This window comes from Adiantum capillus-veneris, chromosome 5 (assembly GCF_014529385.1).
Source record: "Adiantum capillus-veneris isolate H3 chromosome 5, ASM1452938v2, whole genome shotgun sequence".
Taxonomy (NCBI): domain Eukaryota; kingdom Viridiplantae; phylum Streptophyta; class Polypodiopsida; order Polypodiales; family Pteridaceae; genus Adiantum; species Adiantum capillus-veneris.
The window spans coordinates 33,111,999-33,123,412 of NC_140935.1; positions in this window are offsets into that span (position 1 = coordinate 33,111,999).

The following is an 11,414-nucleotide window of genomic DNA, read 5'->3' on the forward strand; positions in this document are numbered from 1 at the left end:
TGTTAGGCATGTTCCTTCTCTTCGCAAAAATTTAATCTCTACAAGACAATTGGACGATGAAGGTCACAACATTGCATTCGGAAACAAACAGTGGAAGATCTCAAAGGGATCTTTGGTGGTTGCCAAGGGAGAAAAGGTTGGTACACTTTACTTGTGTACTGTTAGCACACAACCTTCAGCTTGTGCAGCAACTACAGAAGTTGACAGTGCAGTGTGGCACTACCGACTTGGACATATGAGTGCCAAAGGAATGCAAATCCTTCAAAGAAAGAAGCTTCTACCAGGTTTGAAAGAAGTGGACTTAGAGTTCTGTGAAGATTGTGTTTATGGTAAACAAAAGAGGGTAAAATTTCAAAAATCAGGAAATGAAAGAAAAAATAAAAAAACTTGAGTTGGTTCATTCTGATGTTTGGGGTCCTGCAAGTACACCATCACTTGGTGGCTCATTGTACTATGTAACATTCATAGACGATGCGACTAGAAAAACATGGGTTTATGTCATGAAGAATAAATCCGATGTATTTTCCATATTTCAAAGGTGGAAAGCCTTTGTGGAGAATGAAACAGGTACCAAGGTTAAATGCCTCAGATCCGACAATGGAGGTGAATATTGCAACCAAGCTTTTGAAAGCTTTTGTGCTAGCAATGGCATTCGGAGGCAAAGGACAACCCCAAGGACACCTCAACAAAATGGGATTTCGGAAAGGATGAACGGGACAATCATAGAACAAGGACAAAGCATGCGGCTACATGTAGGCCTACCGCTTGAGCTTTGGGCGGAAGCTGTAAGTACGTCTGTGTACTTAATCAATCGGTCACCCTCAAGGGCATTGGATGGGGGAGTTCCAGAAGAGGCATGGACAGGTAAACCGGTGAATTATGCATTTCTCAAAGTGTTTGGGTGTGAGGCTTTCATGCACATAGATAGAAGCCTAAGATCAAAGCTAGATGCAAAGTCCAAAAAGTGTTTCTTCATTGGCTATGGAGAAGGAGACTTTGGGTATCGCCTATGGAATCCTGAAGATGGTAAAATCTTAAGGAGTAGGGATGTAATTTTTAACGAACAAAATATGTACAAAGATTACTTGGGAAGAAAACAAACAAAAGAAACAAGTGATGAGTACATGGAGCTTGAGGACGGTGAAGACTCAAGGACTGCAAACGGTGACAATGTGCAACAACGTCAACCAAATGAGGAGCCTCAACCTATTCCCCGAAGATGTACAAGAGCAAGTAGACCTCCAGAAAGGTTTGTTCCTTCCTTCAACCATCTCTTGATCTCAGATTCTGGAGAGCCGGAATCATACGAAGAAGCTATGCAACATAAATCCAAAGAAGAATGGACGAAGAGCATGCAAGTGGAGATGGACTCACTACATCGCAACCAAACATGGGAGTTGGTTGAGTTGCCTAAAGGTAAGCGGGCACTTCAAAACAAATGGGTGTACAAGCTGAAGGAAGAAGAAGGTGGGAAGAAAAGGTACAAGTCTAGGCTTGTGGTAAAAGGGTTTTCTCAAAAGAAAGGTATTGACTTCAATGAAATATTTTCTCCTGTTGTAAAAATGAACTCAATTAGGCTTGTCTTAAGCCTTGTGGCTGCTCATGATTTAAATCTCGAGCAAATGGATGTAAATACGGCATTCCCTCACGGTGACTTAGAGGAGGAAATCTACATGCTTCAACCAAAGGGGTATGAAGTAAAAGGTAAGGAGAAAATGGTTTGCAGATTAAAGAAGAGCTTGTATGGTTTAAAGCAAGCATCAAGACAATGGTACTTGAAGTTTGATCGATGGATGTTGGATCATGGATTCACAAGATGCAACTCGGATCACTGCATCTACACGAAGAATTTGGGAGATGGGAAATTCATCATCCTAATGTTGTATGTTGATGACATGTTGATTGCAAGTGCTAACATGCAGGACATCAAAGACCTAAAAGAGGAGCTGTCCAAATCTTTGTGAGTAGGTTCATGGACAACCCAGGTAAAGAGCATTGGCAAGCTGTGAAGTGGATACTTAGGTATCTAAAAGGGACAACAACAAATGCTTTGTATTTTGGAGGAACTGATATTTTTCTAGAAGGGTATGCTGATGCAGATATGGCAGGTGACAAAGATACTCGAAGGAGCACTACTGGGTATGTGTTCACGGTTGGAGGCACAGCACTAAGCTGGGCTTCAAAGCTGCAAAAAGTGGTTTCACTTTCTACCACGGAAGCAGAGTATGTAGCAATGACGGAGGCAAGCAAAGAAATTATGTGGCTTCACAGATTCTTAGAAGAGCTTGGATTCAAACAAGACAATTGTGTCTTGTACAGTGATAGCCAAAGCGCTATCCATCTTGCGAAGAACTCAGCCTTTCATTCAAGGACAAAGCACATTGAGGTGAGATATCACTTCATACGCACTCTTTTGGAAGAGGGATAGCTAAAGCTAGGAAAGGTGCATACAAGTGAAAATCCTGCAGACATGTTTACAAAGGTGGTCAACAAGGAGAAGTTGAGCTTTTGCTCATCTTCAATCGGCATTCAAGGATAAGAAGCCAAGATGGAAAGCAGTCACAGGTTTGGTTTGGAGATCAATCTCCAAGTGGGAGATTGTTAAGTATGGAGCCTGATTTACCCTTGTAATTTTCTGTGGTAAAAGCACACATTTGTAAGGCCCCCATTATGAGGAGAAGCCATCGTGCGTGAAGGAAAATCACTCACCGGAAACCAAAATTTTCACGGACAAGAATCAGGGGCAACTTTAGAGGCCTCGGGGGCGGAGGCCCTCGAGACCTTTTTTTTTCGTCGGAATATTATGGCCTGACGGCGGCCGAAAAGTGGTCGGAAAACAACCGGTTGGTTAGCCGGTGGCCGAAAGTCAATGGCCGGTGGCCGGTGGCCGAATTCAACGGCCGGTGGTCGAATTCAAAAGTGGACTTGTCTTCTCAAGGGCGGCCACACATGGGCGGATTGGAGGGTCCGATTTGGACTTATTCACACAAGGGCGGCTACACATGGCTGCCTCTCATAAGAGAGGGCAGCCCTTTTGGCCTATAAAAGAAGGCCATTTCTACACACATTTCATAGTGTGAAGTTGATGCAACAAGGTGAGTGTGAGGTGGTGAGAGTGAAGCAAGGTGGGAGCTCTATCAAGGGTTTAATCCCTTTGTAAACTACTTCTTCTTTTGAAGTGCTAAAGCCATTGAGTGGCTGCTTTCCCATGGACGTAGCCCACATTGGGTGAACCACGTATATCATGTGTACTCTCTCTCTCTCTCTACTCTATAATCTCTTGTGTGTGAAATCTATCTCTCTCCATTAAGTAATCTACTCAAAAATCTATTTAGCTACGTCTTATTTCCTAACAACTGGTATTAGAGCAAGGTTTGCTCGTAGCTAAATTATCTCAAGGAAAGGATTCCTTGAATTGAGTAGGGATATGGCGGAGGAAGGGAAGCTCAAGATTGAGAAGTTCAACGGCAAAAACTACCAACATTGGAAGATGCAGATTGAAGAATATCTCTACCAGAAGGAGCTCTATTTTCCACTAGGCGGTCTTGCGAAGAAGCCCGCAACAATGGCAGATGAAGCATGGATTGTCCTTGATGGAAAGGCACTGGGAACAATCCGGTTAAGCTTGGCGTCAACGGTGACCTTCAATGTTTCGGAGATGAAGACCACAGAGGACTTGATGAAGTCACTTGACAACCTCTACGAGAAACCATCGGCATCCAATAAGGTATTCTTATGAAGCGCTTGTTCAATCTAAAGATGGCAGAGAATGGTTCAGTTGCAGAACACCTAAATGACTTTAACACAAACATAAGTCAACTTCGATCAGTGAAAATCAATTTCGATGACGAAGTGCAAGCTCTCCTTATACTATCATCTCTATCGGATAGTTGGGACAGCCTTGTGATGGCTGTAAGTAATTCTATCTCTGGTACAAATACTCTTAAGTTTGATGATATTGTGGGTGTTCTCCGAAGCGAGGAAATGCGAAGGAGAAGCACATGAGAATCATCAAGTGCTGCACTATCAGTGGAATCAAGAGGAAGGCCTAAGGAGAGGTTCAAAAACCAAAAGGGTCGTGATCGCTCAAGGCGGAGCAAGTCATGCACAAAGTCAGTTCTTGAATGTTGGAACTGCGGCAAGAAGGGCCACGTCAAGAAGGATTGTTGGTCTAAGAAGAAGAAGGAGACAGAGTCTCAAGACAACAAGCCAACATCGGAGGCCAATGTGGCAGGTAAAGTAGAGCAAGATGCTTTAATTCTCTCATTAGACAATGTGTCTAATTCCTGGATAGTAGATTCCGGGGCTTCATTCCATGCGACACCACACAAGCAACATTTCCAAGACTACACCAAAGGTAATTTTGGGTATGTATACTTGGGAGATGATGAAGCTTGTGAGATTGTCGGCAAAGGTACAGTTTCTGTCAAAACTGCTAACGAAAATGAATGGAAGCTTAAAGATGTTAGGCATGTTCCTTCTCTTCGCAAAAATTTAATCTCTACAGGAAAATTGGACGATGAAGGTCACAACATTGCATTCGAAAACAAACGGTGGAAGATCTCAAAGGGGTCTTTAGTGGTTGCCAAGGGAGAAAAGGTTGGTACATAAGACAGGCCCATCAACCACTAACTGTGCATAAAAAGTCAAAAGCTGACCAAGACTACCAACACGGCGTCAAATGCACCTAGCCCTCTCTATACATGTCATATGGCGAGGCCACGAAAAAGGGGTACTCCAGCAACCTGTATCATCAAAAGGATCTCAACATTCGAGAATCCCCCAGCTCAAGAAAACCTCACGCTATCGACCCTCACAAAAGGTTATGCAGACAAGAAACCAGCCTAGTCTCAGAAAGGGCCTCCGAACCGAGTCTCAAAAATGGTAGGGACTGCAAGAAACAAGCCAAATCGGCTCCACAAAAGGTACATATGGCAGTTTTCGCAACTCAACGTACATCCACTGTCAACAATACTGCAAGGTGCAGCAAACGCGCTCAAACAGGCGCCAAAGGAAATGTGCAAGCAGTAAATAAATCCTTGCGGCGAGTAAAACCACTCTCAAAAGAGCTCAAGCACTATCAAAAGTGCCAAAACAATGCATATCCACATCAAATACTCCCACTGAAATCTGTGTTGATGCTAAACACTGCAACCTGTAAGAAACCTGGATATCCTGTATGTATGCAAGAACTTATGAGGAGATGGATGCCTAAAAAAACCCGAGACGATGTCGATGCCAAAAAGTGCTCCTAATCAGCCCATAAACACTGTGTCAATAGCACATATTAGCCATAAAACTACTATATACCATCCCAAAATAGTCTCTGAACAACCTGCACCTGTGTCATGTACCTGTACCTGTAGCTGTAGCAAAAATGAGTTGAAAAATACAACTCCTGAAGCGTAGCTCGGATGAAGCTTTCGCCTGCACGAACAACTTCAAAAGTGGGGTAAAATTGCAGGACACATGCTGGAAACACTCTCGGAACGCTGAATTTGTTGATGTCGCAATCGGAAAACTGTTTGCACTTTTGAAAGTGCGCACGCGCACGAACGCGAAGACAATAAGCACAAACCCTGCTCTGATACCAGTTGAAGGTGCCAAGGGAAGCATGTGCGAGTGCAAGTGCAAGAGCAGACAGAGAGAGACCTGCTTTGGGTGGAGCGCACAGCAATGTTATCCTGTTGGTAGCTCCTTATTCTGTTGTATTAAAGAATAAGTGTATACATGGTTAAGTTAGTAGATGGGTTAGTAGTAAGTGGGATGTCCGGCTAGTTGGCCTGAATCCCAACATTTGTGGCACAGGATCCATCACGAGACGGAATCATTAAAAGCGGTGAGTGACACACAATTGCTCCTTTGAGCTTGCTAGGACAGTCTAGTTGTGTGCTTGCAGCCATTTGTGGCTCGCACGCTCGCACACAATGTTTGGCAAGTCCCTAGCCTCCGACAAGTGTGGCAAAGCGCACATTTTTGGTGCCGCTATCGGGGAATGCCTTGCACTAACCTTGAGGAGCACTCAGTGCTACCTCAAGAAGCCATTTACTTTTGTAATTTATGACTTTTTGTTGAGTTGTGTTAGATCTATTAAGTGGCTACAATGAGCAAGTTTTAACAGGATTTGTTAGCTCTATTAAGTGCTGCAATGTGCATGTTTGTTAGATCTATTAAGTTATGTAATGTGCAGGTGTGAGCAGATCTGTTAGTTAGTGTAGATTTGTAAATGTACAGTGGACACTGAGCAGTAGAAAATGAGAAGGTTGACTATTCTGTGAGTGTGCAATGTGTTGTGTTAGACAGTGTGTTTGCAGTGTTAATTACTATTAATTAATATTGTTAGTTGAAGGCAGGTTAGATAGAGCTACCAAGGATAGTTGTGTGTGTGCATGAGCTCGGTGCCCACGCGCAGCATTATCCACATAAAAGTTTTTTTTTCAAAAAATATATGTTGCTACCGTCAATTAAGTTCACCCTCTATACTCTCAAAGTAGTCTCACAAAAAAGTTCTCTTTAATTCTCTTAATTCCGCTTTTCTCAAAATTCATAGGCCATTTCCATTACACATGGAGCAATTAGGACCTAATCCATAGCATGGATTGTCTGCATGGCATTGATTAGAGGCTGCATGCACTTTGGTATAGTAGGGTAAGCAGCTCGATTGACTATGATGGCATATGAAAAAAGGCAGTGAGAGGATAGGGGAGGTGCTACATGTGTAAGCAGGGTAAGCAGCTCAACTCACTATGATGGCATATTAGAAATGGTAGTGGAAGGGTAGGGGAGGTGCTACACGGGTGGTGCTGCAAAGGGTGATTAAAGGTGGACGGATAATGAGAAAGGTCCATTTAGGGGTGCTTTGGTTGTTATAGTGACGTAGAGGTTGTAAAGGGCATAAATGGGGTCTTAAAGCAAATGGGGCAGCGCATAAGCAAGACAACAACGATTAATGAAAAACTAATCCCACAAAATAAGGGGAGCTAATAACTTCTGTAGAGAGCTAATGTCAATCTTAGTCTAGATCCCTCCTCAAGCTCACATAGTGCCATTTGGAGAGGCCTTGTACATGCAAAAAGTGGGTAGGCTTTTCCAAACTAATGAAGCTTTATGATACCTACATGCTATTATCTCCCTCACCTTGATTGTCAATCTTAACTCTCTCTCACTCTCTCTCTCTCTCTCTCTCTCTCTCTCTCTCTCTCTCTCTCTCACACACACACACACACACACACACACACACACACACGTACGCACATGCGTGCGTAGTAGAGGTGTTGTGAGGCTTAGGGGTCTATGTTTTTTTATTGACTATTACCATTAGAGCATTGACTTGGCTATATTTGAAGGGGTTTATACTAAGACACTTTAAATTTTGCTAGTTTTCTCACCTATAAAATCATATCTAGAGGAAAATTTTTGAATTTTGTGGGTGGGATTACATCAAACCTAGGCTTTTTATCAAGCCCTTCCATGTTTTCCACAATGGACTTGAACCACCTTGATCCCTCACTTATCATCACCATTGTGCATTGTGCTGACACACAATGGTTTTTGTGCGAAGAATAATAATTGAGTATGACTTGTAGATGTTCCAATTTTACACGAGACATATTTGCAGTTTTGTATTAGTAGTACACCTCAACCATTTGAGTTACTTATGAAGCGTCTCACACTTCTACTGACAGTACTATGGTGATGAGAACGAATTTTTTTGCATGTTGATTAATGCATATTTCTAGCTTCATCCATCAAAGAAAGTGGTAGGGGCAGATAGAGCATATTACACCCATGTCAATATCGTTTCCTTAGTGAAGCATGGGTTAACCTCTCCCTGTGTGAATAATCCCTCTATCTTATTCCCAATGGCCCTCAAAGATCTATCTAAAGAGAAAAAGACCATTTGTATCAAATGGTAGAAAGCAAAAATGAAAAACTCCAATTTGATTATATATATTCAACACAAATGCACGATAACAAAAAAGGAAGATGTGTGTAAATTGACCTCTCTCTCTCTCTCTCTCTCTCTCTCTCTCTCTCTCTCTCTCTCTCTCTCTCTCTCTCAGGTGCACGTTGAAGACAGAGAGGGACAAATTGGCATTTGAGCATGGTTATACAAGTATCCATTTTGTCTGTGTCATGGGGAGATGTATAAAGACACACACACACACACACACACACACACACATGTACCTATGGTAAAGCGAGTGAGACCCGCCGGTAGGCAAGTCGTGCGAGCTATTGCTTTATCTAAGTAGCACTTGATACTTTGGCTTCCAAATACTTTATAAAATAGAGAGTGTTGGTGTTAGAGTTTGTAAACATGCCAGCCTTGCAAGGGAAAGATTATGGAAAGACAAAGATGAAGTATCCTAATATATATTATTGATTTAATCTTGATTACGGCTCAAGGACCCGAGGTTGTAAACACCAAAAGAGGGTGAAATTGTTGTGCTCAATTGACATGGTTACACTATTGGCTATTGAGGTCATATTTTTGAGGTTGAAAGAAAGCAAAGGGTTGTTCATTTGGGAAAATGAGAAGTATTATTTGAGAATGCAACTTTGGACTCATACATTCCATGGCTCTAAGAAACCACTTGTATTCAGAGAAGGCAAGGTATATATTACACATAAGTGGAGAGCAAGAGAACCCCATGGGGATGCCTAGACTTTGGTTGAAACAATGTCCTCCAAATAGGATAGTACAATTATCAAGTAACCATGATATGTAAAGACATAGCTTCTCTTCATTGAAATGTAAGGGGTGTAATGAGTATGTCTTTTTTATCCATCTAGGTTTTTTGGAAAGGGATATGTAGAAGAGACTCTTCTTTCTAGCATTAATAAAAGCTATTTTGATAACCTTTGATAGTACATTTTTAAGGCCAAGATCACCCTCTAAGGGAATATTCTCATAACATTGAGTAATATCTGTTGTAAAAAGATGCAAGATTTGTTTAGGGAGGTTAAGAGAAACCTCGGAAGAGTTTTTTTGTTATCCAGAACGGGTTGTATTGTATTTGTAGAAAGTTGTGGTAGATTTTTTGTTTAGAGGCACAGATAAGTCTTTGCTAATATAAGATCAAGACAAAGAGTGATATCTTTGGTGAAATATGTAAAGATGCCATTGGAACCATATGATATCCATCTGAATATATGTTTATGAATTTTATAGGGTGGGAAAAAGTACTGGTAGTTTAGTGTCCTATAGAACATAACCTAAATTTTCTAAGTGTCTCGAGATGTTATTGGTAACTATTTGTAAGGATGTGTTAATTCTAGAGAATTCTTTCCCGGAAACCCAAAATCGAGCAGCTTTTCAAGCTAGGTTTTTGCAAATAAGAGTGGGATAATTAGAGCTTTTATCCATCCCGACTATGAACCAATTCTTAGCAATTTTTTGAAAATCATGATCAAGTTGTGGTGTTATCTAGGAGTTATCAGTAGATAATCATTTTCTAGGTATTTGTGCAATTTTTTGAAAAAAACTTTCTTCCACCACATTTGTTAAGTCCAGTAGGACTGTCTTCTCTAGTTGGAGAGAACTGACAAGGTCAATTAAGCAGCTAAGTAAAGCTGATAGAGCGAGCATGGTTGTTGGGAAAGTTAGGTATGTGATTGAGCCCATTGGCCAAGATTCTTCTTATTTTGCTATTCAAAATGATTCTAAGATTGCAAGTACAAACATACATCCCATATGTATCAAAGTTTTTACAAAATGTGATAAATTGATTGTAGATGCATACGGGAATGGATGAAAATCATTATTGTAGACCAAGTTTTTAATGGGTTGTTGATACTTCCAACCAATAAGTACATTGTCAAGTAGTTTATGACAACCAAAAAGTAGGTCAAAGCACTCACAAAAAAGTGTTTTAGGTTGTATCCAGTCGAGAAGTACATTATGGAAGAGACGGTGCACGTAAATAAGTCTTGCCCTAGAGTTTTTTTGTTGAGAAACCTCCTTCCACATGGGCTCGCAGCAGCCTGCATGTTTATCAAGGATTACATTTCAAGAAAGTTCCTAATTGGGGAGTTTTTGCATCTTCCCCTAGTGTAGCTACGAGACTTTCCTCGATTAGAGAAAGAACTAGGTGTCAAAAAAGAAGTAAAAGAGTTGGGAGTAGCAAGAGAATTGTGTCTTTTCAGAGAAGGGGAATCATCTTCATCAATAAATGGTTTGAGTAAGCTAGTGATGATATTTACTCATTTGTAATTAGCATAAGTGGTTAAATAGATCTCGGGTTCATCAAATTTTAGTTCCTTCAAGATATCCAGCATTAGTCCACGAAAGATGTTAAAGGCATTCTGAGCAATTACTATCTACGGTTTCGCTTGGCCGCCCAACCAAGGACAAATAAGGGAGAGGTGAAAGTCCACGGTTTTTCAGGGAAAAGTAGGTCAAGATGGTTGAGAATATACCAAATGGCATGATCAAACCACATGATGCTAGATTCGCAAGAGACTTTAGGGTCAAGAAATTTGCAGGCACATTTAACATAGGGCAAATGAATTCTGTGTAGAAATCTGGGTTGCTTTTGGCAAACTCCATGTTACCCTTTGTATGAATGTCGAGGCTAGTATTGGAAGGGCATTTTGAATGGTCGATGAGATTGAGGTTGAAGGGGGCTTTTATGAGTTCTTCTTTGTCGAGGAATTGTTCTCCTTTCAGGATCTTAAGTTTGCAATCTTCTACAGTAGAGGCGGGGAGATTAGCAATGTAAAACCAGGTTTCACTTAGAATTGGTGCTAAAAATGCTTTGTTAGGTAAGACCCAAAGCTGATGGTCTACCCCAAAAGATTCAATTTCAATCTGCCTAACAGGTAGTAAAGGAAATACTTTAGAGATTTTTGGTACTATTTCTAAGAGGTTAGAGTCATTGAGGGAGCAAAGATTACTCTGAAATTCTTTGACGGCTTCAAGTGTTGCACTATCCCTACAAAATATGCCACCAGTTTAAGGGATAGAAGGGGTAGCAGGGGTACTAATAAAAGATGGATTGAGGCCGCATAGTTTTTTCAAAAAGTTAGATAGATCCGGCCCCGAAGAAGAGAATAGGGCAAGCTCCTTCTGGTATTGTATACACAGTATGGGAAGCTCGGTTATGAAATGGGAAATCAGATTCACGCCCTCCTTGGAATCCTTGTCTAGGGTAGCCAAAACTTTGACCCAATCATTAAAAGATAACATGTGTAAGACCGACATTTTTTTTTCTGAGGTAAGAGCCGAGTTATAGATTAGCTGAGATGCATCCAAGTTTCTAATACATCTGAGGACAAGAGATGTTGCTATAGAGTGGGTTTCAGAGGTCAATTCCAATCCTTGCGAGAGAGCAATGGTTTGCAATATACCAAAAACGTTAGTGAGGTTAAGACTACTTTTTGTAGTAAGTAATACAATATTTGGCCTTCCT